We start from the raw sequence: 19,114 nt of genomic DNA, 5'->3' as shown, positions 1-19,114 counted from the left end.
ACCAGAGGTGAATTAAAAAGAATCCCCCCACCCCCCCCAAAAAAAAAAACCTAATTGTCTCATCTCAACCCCTGATTGCATCAAAGTTGTGAACCTCTCATCTGCACTGTTTGACAGAGGAAGGAAAAGGAGCACACATCCAGGTGAAAATACCTTTCCACTTTGATGATTCTTTTATACATAATAGCCACGTAAGTTGTTTATATTACATGACTGTGAAGCAGCAGAACAATGTTGCCGACCATCAAGAGGAAAAAAGAGCCAACAGAAATAGACCCACAGGGGCCAACCTTATGGCACAGCAGGAAAAGCTGTCACCTGCAATGCCAGCACGTCCCCGCTCCACTTCTGACCCAGCTCCCTGCTGATGGCCCAAGTATTTGGACCCCTGCCACCCATGTGGGAGACCTGGATGAAGCTCCTGCCTTTGGCCTGGCCCAGTGAATGGAAGATCTTTGTCTCTCCAAATCTGACTTTCAAATAAATAAATACATATTTTTTAAAAAGAGGGGCTGACGCTGTGGCATAGTAGGTTAATTAAGCCTATGCCTTTGGCATCAGCATGCCAAATGGGTACCAGTCCATGTTCTGGCTGCTCATGGCCTGGGAAAGCAGCAGAAATGGCCCAAGTGCTTGGGCACCTGCACCCGCATGGGAGACCAGGAGGGAGCTCCTGGCTTCGGATCGGTGCGCAACACACTAGCCGTGGCGGCCATTTGGGGTGTGAACCAATGGAAGGAAGACCTTTCTCTCTGTCTCTCTCTCACTGTCTAAATCTGTCAAATAAATAAAAATTAAGAAAAAACCTCCAGAATTTGAAAACCGAATAATAAAAAGTACTTGATTAATCCAAAAGAAAACAAGATGGATGGAGGAAACTATAAACAATTACCAAAATGGTGGCTTTAAACCCAAACATACCTATAATTAAATTATCAATGAGCAAAGAATCCCAAATGAAAGACTTGGATAATCAACAGATCATTGTGTAAAATGTTGTTTCCAGAGGCACTTAAAATGATAAAAAAAAATTGCCATGCACTTCTTAAGGAAGCTGGTATAAGTATATTAATATCTGATAAATGGACTTTAAGACAAAGTGGAACATTTCATAATGAGACAAACATGATGCCAGTAGCTATTGTAGCCATCTTGCAACTACAGATATCCTGGAATAAAGTAGAAAACCAGAGAGTCTGGATCTTGGATGACTGTTGACCCACAGAATAGTTCAATCCTGAAACTGTCCTGTTTCTTTTTAGACCATTTTCTCTATCCACTTTAGAGGACTAGATTTCATCAACAAGTATTCTACACTCGTCCAGGGGAGGCATTTGGTACAACATTTAAAATGGTGTTTGACCCTTGTCTTGACTGTTAAGGAACACTTTCTTAGTTCACTTTATTTTTTTATTTTTTTTCTCTCTACTTAATACCATTGGCTGAACTCCTTACTTAATACATCTATGATTAATTCTATGTTAAGTCAATCGAAAATAGATCCCAGTGGGAATGAGAGAGGGAGGAACTGTACAGATGAGCACACATTCCCACAGACCTACCCCCAAAGGGTGAAGCTAAAAACTTGCCATAGGACTCCAAATCCCATTTAGCTGGGTGGCACTAATCCCATCTTATATGATAAAGTGATCATATTAAGTATGGAATTGATCATATACATAGGACCATCAGTCAAAGGGATCACATAAATAAGACCAAGTGCTGGTAATAACAAAAGATGGAATTACAAAAGAGAGAATGTTCCAACATGGGAAGCAGTCCACACAGCAGATTCATAGAATGACAAACACCCTAAACAGCACTCTGACCTCAGAATCCGCCTCTAAAGCCTGACTGAAAACACCATGAGAGAATTTCAGGCATGGAAAGCCAAGACATAGTGGCAAAAATGGCTCTGCATGAAGAATCTGAATGAGACCCCAGTGGAAAGAAGTGGCCATCAAAGAAGGATGTACTTTACACTGAAGGGAGGAGAGAACTTCCACTTTGCATATGGCCTTGTCTAAAAACTGGTGGAGTTTGTGAACGCAAAAGGCTTCCATAGCCTTAGCAGCTCATGTCAAGGCTATGTGATCACTGACGTCATAAATAAGAGTGTCAATTTTTAAATCAACAGGAGTCACTGTGCACTTGCTCCCCAAGCTTGACCTCCATCCTTAATGGGTTGAACTATGATAATTAATGGTAAGACCTGTTTTCAAATTGTACTTTATACTTTGTCTGTGTGGGTGCAAATAGTTGAAATCTCTATTTAGTAAAGAATTGGTCTTCTGTATATAAAGTCAATTAAAAATGAATCTTAATGGAATGGAAGAGGGAGTGGGAGGTGGGATGGGAGTGCAGGTGGGAGGGCAGTATGGGGGGAAGAAACACTATATCCCTAAAAGCTGTACATATGAAAATTTGTATTCATTAAATAAAAACCATTAAAAAAAATAAAATGGTGCTTGAGGGGCTGGTGCTGTGGCACAGCGGGTTAAAACCCTGGCCTGCTCCATGGGCATCCCATATGGGCACCGGTTCGAGTCCCAGATGCTCTATTTTTTTTTTTTTTTGACAGGCAGAGTTAGAAAGGTCTTCCTCTTGCCGTTGGTCCATCCCCCAAGTGGCCGCTGCAGCCAGCATGCTGTGCCGATCCAAAGCCAGAAGCCAGGTGCTTCCTCCTGGTCTCCCATGCAGGTACAGGGCCCAAGGACCTGGGCCATCCTCCACTGTACTCCCGGGGCACAGCAGAGAACCTGGGGTGCTGGTGCCACAGGCGGAGGATTAACCTAGTGAGCCGCAGCACCGGCCCCCGGATGCTCTAATTCTGATCCAGCTCTCTGCTATGGCCTGGGAAAGCAGTGGAAGATGGCCCAAGTGCTTGGGCCCCTGCACCGCATGGGAAACCTGGAAGAAGCTCCTGGCTCCTGGCTTTGGATCAGCTCAGCTCTGGCTGTTGCGGCCACTTGGGGAGTGAACCAACAGATGGAAGGCCTCTCTCACTCTGTCTCTAGCTCTCTTTGTAACTCTTTCAAATAAATAAATAAATATTTTTAAAAAGAAAAATAAAATGAAGCCGGCGCCGCGGCTTACTAGGCTAATCCTCCACCTTGCGGCGCCGGCACACCGGGTTCTAGTCCCGGTCGGGGCGCCGGATTCTGTCCTGGTTGCCCCTCTTCCAGGCCAGCTCTCTGCTGTGGCCAGGGAGTGCAGTGGAGGATGGCCCAAGTCCTTGGGCCCTGCACCCCATGGGAGACCAGGAGAAGCACCTGGCTCCTGCCATCGGATCAGCGCGGTGCACCAGCCGCAGTGCGCCAACCGCGGCGGCCATTGGAGGGTAAACCAACGGCAAAGGAAGACCTTTCTCTCTGTCTCTCTCTCTCACTGTCCACTCTGCCTGTCAAAAAATAAATAAAAATAAAATGGTGCTTGAGAAGCCTGCACCCTATTGGTGTGTCAGGGTTTGAGTCCACTCTCCACTCCCAATTCCAGGTTCCTGCTAATGCACCCTGGGAGGCAGCAGTGATGGCTCAAGTAGTTGGGTCCCTGCCACCCACATGGGAGATTCAGCCTGAGTTCATGGCTCCTGGGTTTGACCTGGCCCCGACCTAGCTGTTGCAGGTAGTTGGAGAGTGAATGAGCAGATGGGAGATCCCCTTGTCTGTCTGCCTTTCAAATAAATTTTTTAAAGATAGGTCATTGAGGCCAGCACCGTGGCTCACTAGGCTAATCCTTCGCCTGTGGCACCAGCACACCGGGTTCTAGTCCCGGTCGGGGCGCCGGATTCTGTCCCGGTTGCCCCTCTTCCAGGCCAGCTCTCTGCTGTGGCCCGGGAGTGCAGTGGAGGATGGCCCGAGTCCTTGGGCCCTGCACCCACATGGGAGACCAGGAGAAGCACCTGGCTCCTGGCTTCAGATCAGCACAATGTGCTGGCCGCGGTGGCCATTGGAGGGTGAACCAACAGCAAAGGAAGACCTTTCTCTCTCTCTCTCACTGTCCACTCTGCCTGTCAAAAAAAAAAGTCATTGAGGGGCCGGCGCCATAGCTCACTTGGTTAATCCTCCACCTGTGGTGCCAACATCCCATATGAGTGCCGGGTTCTAGTCTAGGTTGCTCCTCTTCCAGTCCAGCTCTCTGCTGTGGCCCGGGAAGGCAGTGGAGGATGTCCCAAGTGCTTGGGCCCCTGCACCCGCATTTGAGACCAGGAGGAAGCATCTGGCTCCTGGCTTCGGATCAGTGCAGCGCTGGCCATAGCGGCCATTTGGGGAGTGAACCAACGGAAGGAAGACCTTTGTCTGTGTGTCTGTCTCTCTTTCACTGTCTGTAACTCTACCAAAAAAAAAAAAAAGATAGGTCATTGAGATTACCTTTTCTGGGAAGCAGAAAAAAGTGACCAGAAGTTTGATTTGTCAGATACCATCAAGCATACTAGTATACACACAACAGCAATCTGGAAAGAGAAAAGGGGGCAGAAGAAAATTTGAAATAAAATTCCTGAAATTTTATTTCAAAATATTTTTCCCCATCTGAAGAAAAAAGAATTTTCTTAAAGCAGGCATTTAGCCTAGCAGTGAAGATGCTCACATTCCACATACAAATGCCTAGCTCTGCTCCTGACTCCAGCTCCCTATTAATGCAGACCCTGGGAGGCAGCAGTGATGGCTCAAGTAGTTGGGTTCCTGCCACCCACATGGGAGACCTGGGTTGTGATTCTGCCTCTTTGTTCATTCTGTAGCCCCAGTCCAGCCCTGGCATTTGTGGACATTTGGGGAGGGAATTAGCACACAGGAGCTCACACTCATGCTCTCATTCTCACATCTCAAAGTTTAAGAACATTTTTGAGTTTCCTACCCTCCCATATTATTCAACACGCTTTTAGAAAGAAATTTATTGGGGCCAGTGCCGCAGCTCAACATGGCTAATCCAGCCGGCGCCGCGGCTCACTAGGCTAATCCTCCACCTAGCAGCACCAGCACACCAGGTTCTAGTCCCGGTCAGGGCACGGGATTCTGTCCCGGTTGCCCCTCTTCCAGGCCAGCTCTCTGCTGTGGCCCGGGAGTGCAGTGGAGGATGGCCCGAGTCCTTGGGCCCTGCACCCCATAGGAGACAAGGAGAAGTACCTGGCTCCTGCCATGCCATCGGATCAGCGCAGTGCGCCGGCCGCAGTGCACCGGCCATGGCGGTCATTGGAGGGTGAACCAACGGCAAAGGAAGACCTTTCTCTCTGTCTCTATCTCTCACTGTCCACTCTGCCTGTCAGAAAAAAAAAAAAAAAAAAACTTGGCTAATCCTCCGCCTGCAGGCGCCGGCACCCTGGGTTCTAGTCCCAGTTGGGGCACCAGATTCTGTCCTGGTTGCTCCTCTTCCAGTCCAGCTCTCTGCTGTGGCCTGGGAAAGCAGTGGAGGATGGCCCAAGTGCTTGGGTCCTGCACCCGCATGGGAGACCAGGAAGAAGCACCTGGCTCCTGGCTTCAAATCGGCGCAGTGCGCCAGCCACAGCACGCTGGCTGTAGTGGCCATTTTGGGGGGTAAACCAACAGAAGGAAGACCTTTCTAACTCTGCCTGTCAAAAAAAAAAGAAAAAAAAATTATTGGGAGGATTCCAAGAAGGCTGATTGGGGAAAGATGTGCCGATTTTGAAAGATAACCAAAGAAAAATGGAAGAAGTACATTCCAAGGGGAGAGTTGCAGAGAGCTTTGCAGTGGAAATTATGCATAAGAACAGACACCATGGAGCAGCGTGGACAGTACAAATGGCAGCAAGCAACTACACCACCTGCGACTCACGCAGCGGGGGGCTGGAGGAAACACCAGCTTTGGAGAGTGAGGTGAGGGCAGACTACGGCAGATTCGTGATCTGGTGGTATCTGGTGATATTGCCTGAGGGAGAACCTGGCTTTAAGTCTGGTCTGGAGTCCTAGCAGAGCACCGTGAAAGAAAAGCATATTGGTTTCTCCCCATCCCCCCACAAGGGTGCCCAGTGACCAGCAGGGGAGAAAGTGCCATCTTAACACCACTAGAGGCTGCAGCGGCTCTCACCTGTGCAACTAGGGGATGTTATCAGAGGGGAAAATCCACATTTCCTGCTGACTTTGAGTCTGGCCTGGAGGACTGGCAGGGGGTTGGGCACCCACTTAGGACTGTGAGGCTCTCCCATCCCTCCCACCTTATCACAGGCTCCAAGGCTCAAACTGCCGAGGTACAGCACCCACAGGCAACTGGCTCTAGGAATGCCTCTGCTCTCTCCATGGATGGGGAAGGAACATGGGGCAGAGTGGGTCCCCTGAACACTGTGACTGTGGGAATTCTGTGACTGCACAATAGGGAGTGGGGTGTGGCTGAGTCTCTGGGCAATCATTGTGTCTGGCTCAGAGCTCCCTGATAGCCTGGGGTGGGTCACTGCAGAGGGTGCTATGCCCACACTGAGGATGGCACAGATCTTCTGTGTGATACATGTACATGAGAAAGAGCGAGCCACCGACGGCTAACCCTGGGCACTGATCACCTCAGAAGAGAGGAGGTGAGGCTGTGATCATGCCAACAGATTTGATCATACCTTCCCCCTGCTGACAGGAGAGATTTACCACACCCAATTGGGTGTTACCCTGGACTCTCACCCCACATGTGAGCACTGATCAGAGCTCCAAGGCCCCTCCAAGAACATGCTTCTGGATATCCACTGAAGGAACAGACACTGCACTAAGCCACAGAGGTATGGTTCAAAGATAAAAGCCATCCAAGTAGAGAACCTTGAAGTGTTTCCACAAATGCCTAAAAAATACAAACAGAAATAAGAACAAGGAAGATAATATGACTCCCCGAAAGGAACACAACAGCACTTCAATATTAGAATGTGAAAATGAAGGGGATGGTGCTGTGGCATACTGGGCTAAGCCTCCACCTGTGGCACCAGCTTCCCATATGGGAGCAGGTTCAAGTCCTGGCTGCTCCACTTCTGATCCAGCTCTCTGCTGTGGCCTAGGAAAGCAGGAGAAGATGGACCAAGTCCTTGGGCCCCTGCACCCACATGGAAGACCCGGTGGGTGCCCACCAGGGGCCAGGGGGCAGCTCTCACTGCAGCCGGCAGCACTGCCCTGGGCCCCCTTTCCCTGCGGGAACAGCAGAGTCACTGAGAGCTCTCCCAACATGACCGGCCACCAGCAAGGACCCCACTGCCGATTCTCTCAGCTTTTCTCCTTGCCCCCGGCTGCCACCTCCCCTGAAGGCCTGGCATCTCCTCCTGGTCTCATAGGCCATAGCCACTCTTTTTCTCAGTGTGTCTTTTGCTAAATACGCCCTTTTTATATAAATAAGATATGATTTGGAAAAAGAAAAAAAGCTTCTGGCTTCAGATCAGCACAGCTCTGGCCATTGCAACCATCTGGGGAGTGACTGGTGGATAAAAGACCCAACCCCCACCCCACCACTTTATCTCTAATTCTGCCTTTCAAATAAATAAATAAATAAATAAATTTCCAAGAAATTGGAAAGGCACCAAATAGATGAGCTTTCAATTCACCTCAACGATCTAGAAAACCTACAGCAAACCAGACCCAAATCTAGTAGGAGAAGAGAAATAATTAAAATCAGAGAAGAAATCAACAGGATTGAATCAAGAAAAACATTACAAAAAATCAGCGAAACGAGGAGCTGGTTTTTTGAAAAAATAAACAAAATTGACACCCCATTGGCCCAACTAACTAAAAAAAGAAGAGAAAAGACCCAAATCAATAAAATCAGAGATGAAAAAGGAAATGTAACAACAGACACCACAGAAATAAAAAGAATCATCAGAAATTACTACAAGGACTTGTATGCCAGCAAACAGGGAAACCTATCAGAAATGGATAGATTCCTGGACACATGCAACCTACCTAAATTGAACCAGGAAGACATCGAAAACCTAAACAGACCCATAACTGAGACAGAAATTGAAACAGTAATAAAGGCCCTCCCAACAAAGAAAAGCCCAGGACCAGATGGATTCACTGCTGAATTCTACCAGACATTTAAAGAAGAACTAACTCCAATTCTTCTCAAACTATTCAGAACAATCGAAGAAGAGGGAATCCTCCCAAATTCTTTCTATGAAGCCAGCATCACCTTAATTCCTAAGCTGGAAAAAGATGCAGCACTGAAAGAGAATTACAGACCAATATCCCTGATGAACATAGATGCAAAAATCCTCAATAAAATTCTCGCCAATAGAATGCAACAACACATCAGAAAGATCATCCACCCAGACCAAGTGGGATTTATCCCTGGTATGCAGGGATGGTTTAATGTGCGCAAGACAATCAATGTGATACACCACATTAACAGACTGCAGAAGAAAAACCATATGATTATCTCAATAGATGCCGAGAAAGCATTTGATAAAATACAACACCCGTTCATGATGAAAACTCTAAGCAAACTGGGTTTGGAAGGAACATTCCTCAATACAATCAAAGCAATCTATGAAAAACCCACAGCCAACATCCTATTGAATGGGGAAAAGTTGGAAGCATTTCCACTGAGATCTGGGACCAGACAGGGATGCCCACTCTCACCAATGCTATTCAATATAGTTCTGGAGGTTCTAGCCAGAGCTATTAGGCAAGAAAAAGAAATTAAAGGGATACAAATTGGGAAGGAAGAACTCAAACTATCCCACTTTGCAGATGACATGATTCTTTATTTAGGGGACCCAAAGAACTCTACTAAGAGACTATTGGAACTCATAGAAGATTTTGGCAAAGTAGCAGGGTATAAAATCAATGCACAAAAATCAACAGCCTTTGTATACACAGACAATGCCATGGCTGAGGAAGAACTTCTAAGATCAATCCCATTCACAATAGCTACAAAAACAATCAAATACCTTGGAATAAACTTAACCAAGGACGTTAAAGATCTCTACGATGAGAATTACAAAACCTTAAAGAAAGAAATAGAGGAGGATACCAAGAAATGGAAAAATCTTCCATGCTCATGGATTGGAAGAATCAATATCATCAAAATGTCCATTCTCCCAAAAGCAATTTATAGATTCAATGCAATACCAATCAAGATACCGAAGACCTTCTTCTCAGATCTGGAAAAAATGGTGCTGAAATTTATATGGAGGCACAAGAGACCTCGAATAGCTAAAGCAATCTTGTACAACAAAAACAAAGCTGGAGGCATCACAATACCAGATTTCAGGACATACTATAGGGCAGTTGTAATCAAAACAGCATGGTACTGGTACAGAAACAGGTGGATAGACCAATGGAACAGAATTGAAACACCAGAAATCAACCCAAACATCTACAGCCAACTTATATTTGATCAAGAATCTAAAACTAATTCCTGGAGCAAGGACAGTCTATTCAATAAATGGTGCTGGGAAAACTGGATTTCCACATGCAGAATCATGAAGCAAGACCCCTACCTTACACCTTACACAAAAATCCACTCAACATGGATTAAAGACCTAAATCTACATCCTGACACCATCAAGTTACTAGAGAACATTGGAGAAACCCTTCAAGATATTGGCACAGGCAAAGAATTTCTGGAAAAGACCCGGGAGGCACAGGCAGTCAAAGCCAAAATCAACTATTGGGATTGCATCAAATTGAGAAGTTTCTGTACTGCAAAAGAAACAGTCAGGAGAGTGAAGAGACAACCGACAGAATGGGAAAAAATATTTGCAAACTATGCAACAGATAAAGGGTTAATAACCAGAATCTACAAAGAGATCAAGAAACTCCACAACAACAAAACAAACAACCCACTTAAGAGATGGGCCAAGGACCTCAATAGACATTTTTCAAAAGAGGAAATCCAAATGGCCAACAGGCACATGAAAAAATGTTCAAGATCACCAGCAATCAGGGAAATGCAAATCAAAAGCACAATGAGGTTTCACCTCACCACGGTTAGAATGGCTCACATGCAGAAATCTACCAACAACAGATGCTGGTGAGGATGTGGGGAAAAAGGGACACTAACCCACTGTTGGTGGGAATGCAAACTGGTCAAGCCACTATGGAAGTCAGTCTGGAGATTCCTCAGAAACCTGAAGATAACCCTACCGTTTGACCCAGCCATCTCACTCCTTGGAATTTACCCAAAGGAATTTAAATTTGCAAACAAAAAAGCGGTCTGCACCCTAATGTTTATTGCAGCTCAATTCACAATAGCTAAGACCTGGAACCAACCTAAATGCCCATCACCGGTAGACTGGATAAAGAAATTATGGGATATGTACTCTTTAGAATACTATACCGCAGTAAGAAACAACGAAATCCAGTCATTTGCAACAAAATGGAGGAATCTGGAACACATTATGCTGAGTGAAATAAGCCAGTCCCAAAGGGACAAATACCATATGTTCTCCCTGATCAGTGACAACTGACTGAACACCAAAAAGGAAACCTCCTGAAGTGAAATGGACACTATGAGAAACGGTGACTTGATCAACATAGCCCTGTTAATGAACAACTTAATACATTATCCCTCTTAGTAGTATTTTTGTCTGTTCTACTTAATATGACTGGTTTAATTCTGTAATTATCACACAGTTATTCTTAAGTGTTGAAAATTAACTGAAATGTGATCCCTGTTAAACATAAGAGTAGGAATAAGAGAGGGAAGAGATGTACAATTTTGGACATGCTCAAGCTGACTTGCCCCAAATGGTAGAGTTAGAAACATACCAGGGGACTCCAATTTAATCCCATCAAGGTGGCATGTACCAATGCCATCTCACCAGTCCAAGTGATCAATTTCAGTTCACAATTGATCATAATGAAAGGACTAAGAGACAAAGGAAGCACATAAACAAGTCTAGTACCTGCTAATACTAACTGATAGAATAAATAAAGGGGAGAGTGATCCAACATGGGAAGCGAGATACTCAGCAGACTCATAGAATGGTGGATGTCCTAAACAGCACTCTGGCCTCAGAATCAGCCCTAAAGGCATTCGGATCTGGCTGAAAAGCCCATGAGAGTATTTCAGGCATGGAAAGCCAAGACACTCTGGCAAAAAAAAAAAAAAAAAAAAAAAAAAAAAAAAAAAAAAAAAACACACCACCCTAAATGAAAGATCTCTGTGAGTGAGATCCCAGTGGAAAGAACAGGTCTTCAAAGAAGGAGGTACCTTTCTCTGAAGGGAGGAGAGAACCTCCACTTTGAATATGACCTTGTCTAACAAGATAAGAGTCGATGAACTCAAAAGGCTTCCATAGCCTTGGAAATCATGACTGGTGCATAGGGAGATTACTGATGCCATAAACAGGAGTGTCAATTTGTAAAGTCAACAACAGGAGTCACTGTGCACTTACTCCTCATGTAGGATCTCTGTCCTTAATGTGCTGTACATTGAGACTTAATGCTATAATGAGTACTCAAACAGTATATTTCGCTTTGTGTTTCTATGGGGGTGCAAACTGTTGAAATCTTTACTTAATGTATACTAAACTGATCTGTAAAAAAAAAAAAAAAGAAGAAATTATCAATTCCCAACTTGACTCTCACTGGGATTAAACATGACAATAGGTCTGATCTGATTTCATCATCATTTAAAAAATCATCTATTATTTTTCACTTTATGTTTGTGTGGGAGCAAACTGTTGAAATCTCTACTGAATGTATGCTAAACTGATCTTCTGTATATAAAGAGAATCGAAAATGAATCCTCATGTGAATGGAAGGGGAGAGGGAGTGGGAAAGGGGAGGGATGCGGGTGGGAGAGACGATATGGGGGGGGGAGCCATTGTAATCCATAAGCCATACTTTGGAAATTTATATTCATTAAATAAAAGTTAAAAAAAATACATGTTAATGAATCTAAAGGTGACATAGACCCCAATACATTAATAATAGGGGACTGCAATACCCCACTTTCATTAATGGACAGATCAACTAAACAGAAAATCAACAAAGAATCAACAGAGATAATCTACACTATGGACCAAATGGACTAATATCTATAGAACATTTCATCCTACAGAAGAATACACATTCTTTTCATCAGTGCATGGAACTTTCTCTAGCATAGACAATCTGCTAAGCCATAAATCAAGTATCAGCACATTCAAAAAAACTGAAATCATAGCATATCTTTTCTGACCACAATGGAACAAAACTGGAAATTAACCACTTAAGAATCTTTAGAAAATATGCAAGCACATGGAGACTGAACAACAAACCCCTGAATGAACAATGGGTCATAGGAAAAATCAAAAGAGAAATCAAAAAATATTCCTGGAAATAAATGAAGAAACAAAATACAACATATCAAAACTTAAGGGATATAGCAAAAGCAGTGTTAAGTGTGAAGTTTATAGCAACCAGTGCCTACAATCAAGAAACTGGAAAGGCATCAACTAAATTATCTTTCAGTGTATATCAAGGTCATACAAAAAAAACAAGAAAAACCAAACTCAAAATTAGCAGGAGGAAAGAAACAATTAAAATTAGAGAAGAAATGAACAAAATTGAAGCCAAAAAAAGATACAAAAGATGAGTGAATGAAGAGTTGTTTTTTTGAAAAAAAGTAAACAAAAAATTGATACACCATTGACCCAACTAACAAAAAAAAAATGGCGAAGTCCCAAAATCAGAAATGAAAAAGGAGATGTAAAAACATACCACAGGGGGCTGGCACTGTGGCACAGTGAGTAAATCCGCTGCCTGCAGTGCCAGCATCCATGTGGGTGCCAGTTCAAGTCCCAGCTGCTCCACTTAAGATCCAGCTCTCTGCTATGGCCTGAGAAAGAAGTGGAAGATGGCCCAAGTCCTTGGGCCCCTGCACCCACGTGAGAGAACCAGGAGAAGCTCCTTGCTCTGGATCAGCTCAGCTCTGGCCTTTCTGGCCACGGAAGACATCTCTCTCCCTCTCCTCTCTCTTTTCCACCTCCTCTGCCTCTCTATAATTCTTCCTTCCAAATAAAATAAATCTTTTTTAAAAAAAGCACAGAACTAGAAAGAATCACTAGGAATTACTACATGACAACTACTACATGACAATTACTATTTGCCAACAAATTGGAAAAATCTAGAAGAAATGGATAGATTCCTGGTCACAATCTACCAAAATTAAGTCATGAAGACATAAAAAACCTAACATACCAATAACCAAGACACAGATTGAATCAGCAATAAAGACCCTCCAACAAAGAAAAAGCCTAGGACTGGGAGGCTTCACTGCTGAGTTCTACCAGACTTTTAAAGAAGAACTAATTTCAATTCTACTCAAACTACTCAAAACAATTAAAAGGAAGGGAATCCTACCAAACTCTTTCTGAAAAAGATACAACAGAGAAAGAACTACAGACCAATTTCCCTGATGAACATAGACACAATAATCCTCAACAAAATACTAGTCAATCAAATGCAATAACACATCAGAAAGATCATTCACCTAGACCAACTGAGATTTATCCCTGGTATGGAGGGGCAGCTCAACATATGCAAATATATAAATGTGATATATTAACTAAAGAATAAAAACCATGTGATTATCTCAATAGATGCAGAGAAAGCACTTGATAAAATGCAACATTCTTTCATGATTAAAAAAAAAGCTTAAACTAATTGGGTACAGAAAGAACATTCCTTAACACAATCAAAGCAATATATGACAAACCCACTGTCCGCATCATATTGAATGGGGAAAAGTTGAAAGCATTTCCACTGAGATCCAGAACCAGACACAGAAGCCCACTTTCTCCATTGCTATTCAGTATAATTCTGGGAGTTTTAGCCAGAGCCTTTAGGCAAGAAATAGAAAATCAAGGGGATACAAATAGGAAAGCAGGAAGACAAATTATCCCTGTTTGCAGATGACATAATTCTCAATATAGAGGAACCAAAAGATTCCACCGAGAGACTACTGGAACTCACAAGAGAATTCAACAAAGTTGCAGGAAATAAAAGCAATACACAGGGGCCGGTGTTGTGGCACAGTGGGTTGAAGCCCTGGCCTAAAGCACCATCATCCCATGTGGGTGCCGGTTCTAGTCCAGGCTGCTCCTTTTCCAATCCAGCTCTCATCTATGGCCTGGAAAAGCAGAAGATGGCTCAAGTCCTTGGGCCCCTGCACCCACATGGCGGGCCTGGAAGAAGCTCCTGGCTCCTGGCTTCGGATCAGCACAGCTCCAGCCACTGCGTCCAATTGGGGAGTGAACCAGTGGATGGAAGACCTCTCTCTCTGTCTCTACCTCTCTCTGTAACTCTTTCAAATAAATAAAATAAATCTTTTTTAAAAAGCAACACACAAAAATAAACAGCCTTTGTGTGCACAATGTCATAACTAAGAGAGAACTTGGAAGATCAGTCCCATTCACAATAACTACCAAAAAAAGCTTAAATACCTTGTAATAAATTTAACCAAGGACAGGAAAGATCTCTACAATGAAAATTACAAAACATTAAAGAAAGAATAGAAGACCAAAAAATGTAGATTGGAAGAATTGTTATCATCAAAATGTCCATACTACTGAAAGAAATTTACAGATGCAATGTGATCCCAATAAAAATACCAAGGGAATTCTTCTCAGATCTAGAAAAAATGATGTGAGAATTTCAGGCATGGAAAGCCAAGAAACTATGGCAAAAAAAAATGTCCTACATGAAGGACCTCAGTGGGTGAGACCCCAGTGCAAAGAGGTGGTCATTAAAGAAAGAGGTACTTTTCTCTGAAGGGAAGAGAGAACTTCCACTTTGCTTATGGCCCTATCTAAATACTGACGAGAGTATGTGGATTCAAAAGGCTTCCACAGCCTGGGAAGCTCATGCCAAGAGCCTTGGTAGATCACTGACATCATACATAAGAGTGTTAATTGTTAAATTAACAACAGGAGGGACCTGAGCTGTGGCGCAGCAGGTTAACACCCCAGCCCTAAAGTGCCCTTATCCCATATGGGCACCGTTTCTAGTCCCAGCTGCTCCTCTTCCGATCCAGCTCTCTGCTGTGGCCTGGGAAAGCAGTAGAGCATGGCCCAAGTCCTTGGACCCCTGCACCCACGTGGGAGACCCGGAAGAAGCTCCTGGCTCCTGGCTTCAGATTGGCACAGCTCCGGCCGTTGTGGCCATCTGGGGAGTGAACCAGAGGATGGAAGACCTCTCTGTCTCTACCTCTCTCTGTAACTCTGCCTGTCAAATAAAATAAATCTTTTTTTTTTTTAATTTAACAACAGGAGTCACTGTGCACTAACTTCCCAGGCAGAACCTCTGTCCTCAGAGAGTTGTATTATAATTATGTCTAAGTGCTCACAAAAGATGTATCATTCTTGTGTGCGTCTTTACAGTTAATTAAGTTTCTTAAAAAAAGTGAAATTAACTTCAAGATGCAGTGACTTTGAACAGCCCTTTTCTCAACTGTTGAGGAACAGGTTTTTTTTCCATGTAAACTGTTGAACCCCTCACTTAATATACAAGTTGGTCTTCTGTGTATAAAGTTAATCACAGTGGATCTTGGTGGAGAATGGGACTGGGAATGGGAGAGGGAGGAGGAGGTGGGTTGAAAGTGTGGGAGGGTGGGTATGGTGGGAAGAATCCTATATTCCTAAAGTTGTACTTATGAAATGCATGAAGTTTGTATTCCTTAAATAAAAGGTTTCTTTGGGGGAAAAATGATGCTAGAATTCATATAGAAGCACAAGAGACTCCAGATAGCTAAAGCTATGTTAAACAACAAAAACAAAGCCAGAGGCATCACGTAAGACTTCAAGACATACTACAAGGCAGTTATAATCAAAACAGCCTGGTCCTGGCACAAAAATAGAAATGTAGACCAATGGAATGGAATAGAAACCCCGAAAAGTAATCACACATCTACAACCAACTAATCTTTGACAAATGAGCTGAAATCAATCCCTGGGGAAAGGACAGTCTCTTCAACAAATGGTACAGGGAAAATTGGATCTACACTTACAGAAGAATGAAACAAGACCCCTACCTAACACCTTATACAAAAATCAACTCACAGTGGATCAAGGATCTAAATTTACAACCTGATACCATCAAATTACTAGGGAAAAACACTGGGGAAACTCTGCAAGACACTGGCATAGGCAAAGACTTCTCAGAAAAGGCCTCAGAAGCACAGGCAATAAAGATAAAATAGACAAATGGAATTACATCAAGCTAAGAAGCTTCTACACTACAAAGGAAACACCCAACAAACAGGCAACCAACAGAATGGGAGAAAATATTTTCAAACTGTGCAACTGATAAAGGATTAATATCTAAGATCTATAAAGAGCTCAATAAACTCAACAACAACAAAACAAACAATCCAGTTAAGAAATCGACAAAGGGTTGGGCCAGCACTGTGGCATAGTGGGTGAGGCTGCCACCTGTGGTGCCAGCATCCCATGTGGGCGCCAGTTCGGATCCTGGCTGCTCCATTTCCAGTCTTTCTCTCTGCAGTGGAGGATGGCCCAGGTCCTTGGGCCCCTACGGCACCCACACAGACCTGGAGGAAGCTCCTGGCTTCAGATCGGCATAGTTCCGGCCATTGCAGCCATCTGAGGAGTGAACCATCGGAGGGGAGACCTCTCTCTCTGTCTGCCTCTCTTCTCTCTGTGTAACTCTGACTTTCAAGTGAATGAATAAATCTTTTTTAAAAAAAAAACGAAAGAAATGGACAAAGGGAACCGCTAGAGGTGGCACAGCAGTGAGAAGAGCCATGGGATAGGTAGCAAAGGTTTTGCAGCTTTTTTAAAACATTGCACAGGACCAGACAACAAGTTTTTTAAAATGATGCCAGAGCATTAGAAGCAGCCAGAATAAAGCTAAATGAAGAATTCAAAAGTCATAAAAGGGAGACCTCTTCCAAGAAAATAGAAGAGCTAAGGAAAATAGGTTCCGATGTAGAACTGTTGCTCAGAACATCCATTATACAAGGTACTCACACAGACCGCAATACACTGAAATTGGTCCTAGGACAGACCTTATTTTAGAAAATGTGCCATATTGCAATGCACCAACTCAGAAGCAATGAATTTTCTAGGGTAGACCAAATCTTTGTACCTTTTAAGATATATAACTCTGGCAAAAGTGCTAGATGTACATTCTTCTCTCAACTGACATATTGAAAACCGATGCATTAAAGAACAGCTTCATAATTAAATTTCACATTAAAAGGACATTGCTGGGGCCAGAGCTGTGGCATAGAGGGTAAAGCCACCACCAGCAGTGCAGGCATCCCATATGGGTGCCGGTTTGAGACCCGGCTGCCCCACTTCCGATCCAGCTCTCTGCTGTGGCCTGGGAAAGCAGTCGAAGATGGCCCAAGTCTGAGCCTCTGCACCCACATGGGAGACCCAGAAGAAGCTGCTGGCTCCTGGCTTCAGATCGGCACAGCTCCAGCCATTGCGGTCAACTGGGGAGTGAACCAGCAGATGGAAGTCAGTCAGTCTCTCAGTCTCTCTCTCTCTCTCTCTCTCTCTGCCTCTCCTTTTCTGTGTGTAGCTCTGACTTTCAAATAAATAAATAAATCTTTAGAAAATATCCTGTATTTTCTAAGGAAAAAATGGGTAGATGTAAATTAATATGACTTGACTTTGAAAAACTGGAGAAAGTATTTGCAAATCACATACAAGGTACTTCAAAAAGTTCTGGAAACAAAATTTAAAAATTATTTTGATGAAAAAATTTTTAAATCCATGCATATCAGGGGTTTTCATAAAGTTTATGGGAAATACATATTATGAAGAGACTATTTCATGGATTTCAAAGCTTTTTGTAACAAAATCTCTTTATTTAAGATTTTATTTATTTATTTGAGAGGTAGAGTTATAGACAGAGAGAGCTCTTCCGTCTGCTGGATCACTCCCCAGATGGCCACAATGGCTGGAGCTGGGCCAATCCAGAGCCAAGAGTCAGGAGCAAAGTCTTCCATGTCTCCAGCGTGGGTGTGGGGCCTGGGAACTTGGGCTATCTTCTACTGCTTTCCCAGGCCATAGCAGAGAGGTGGATCAGAAGAGGAGTCACCAGGACTGGAACTGAAATCCATATGGGATGCTGGTGCTACCAGCAGGGGCCCAGCCTGCTACGCCACAGTGCCAGCCCCACTACTAGTGTTCTTTAGTTTAAAATTAATTGTGAACTATTCCAAATATTACTAACTATATAACATACGCTCATGAACCAATTTCCCACACTTGACAGATGTTCCATTTTGTGTCAGGTCTGTTAAGTCACAAAATCTAAAGTCCTACCTTCCTTTCACCCCTACTTTCTCTCTCCTCTCCAAGGATAATTCCTTGATATTCCATTCTTAATACTTTTATCAAATGTATATATACTTTTAATTATATTTTTGAAGTTTTAAAATGTAAATAAATTGTGTTATGCACCAAAAAAAAAAAAGAAATGGACAAAGGACATTCAATTTTCAAAGGATGAAATACAAATTGAAACAGACAGATGCAGAAATGTTCAGGATCACTAGCTGTCAGGAAAATGCAAATCAAAACCACAATGAGACTTGACTGGGGCCGGTGCTGTGGCTTTGTAGGTTAAGCCTCCACTTGCAATGCTGACATCCCATATGGGCATAAGTTCAAGTCTCAGCTGCTCCACTTCCAATCCAGCTCTCTGCTAATGGCCTGGCAAAGCAGCAGAGCAAGGCCCAAGTGCACAGGATACCCAGAAACAGCTCCTGGCTCCAGATAGGCCTCACTCCAGCCACTGGAAAACCTCCCTCTGTGTCTCTCCCTCTCTCTGTAACTCTGCCTCTCAAATAAATAAATCTTTAAAAAAAAACCCACAATGAAATATCACTTCATCCCAGTTAAAATAGATATCATCCAAAAGTCAGAAACAATAAATGCTGGTTAGAATGTGGGGGGAAAGGTACCCTAATCCACTGTTGATGGGAACATGAACTAGTACAACCATTATGGAAGACAGTATGGAGATTCCTCAGAGATTTGAAAATATATCTACTGTATGACCCAACCATCCCATTCTTGGTACTTTACCTAAACAAAATGAAATCAGCATATGAAAGTTATTTGTACCCCATTGTTTATTGCAGCTCAGTTCACAATAGCTAAGATGTGGACTCAACCCAGATGTCCAACATATGACTGGATAAATAAAATGTTGTATAAAAACAAAGAAGAAAA

The 19,114-nt window shown here is 43.4% G+C and overlaps 1 long non-coding RNA gene and 1 pseudogene across 1 annotated transcript in view; one reads left to right on the top strand and one right to left on the bottom strand.

The window, feature by feature from the left end:
- Positions 1-19,114, bottom strand: part of LOC127488503 (uncharacterized) — a 38,312-nt gene that overhangs the window by 7,807 nt on the left and 11,391 nt on the right. The window lies entirely within an intron of this gene.
- LOC100349457 (complex III assembly factor LYRM7 pseudogene) lies at positions 16,669-17,077 on the top strand (annotated as a pseudogene).

This window comes from Oryctolagus cuniculus, chromosome 16 (genome assembly GCF_964237555.1).
Source record: "Oryctolagus cuniculus chromosome 16, mOryCun1.1, whole genome shotgun sequence".
Lineage (NCBI taxonomy): Eukaryota > Metazoa > Chordata > Mammalia > Lagomorpha > Leporidae > Oryctolagus > Oryctolagus cuniculus.
The sequence above is the reverse complement of the archived record's forward strand: the minus strand, read 5'-3'. Positions and strand labels throughout refer to the sequence as shown.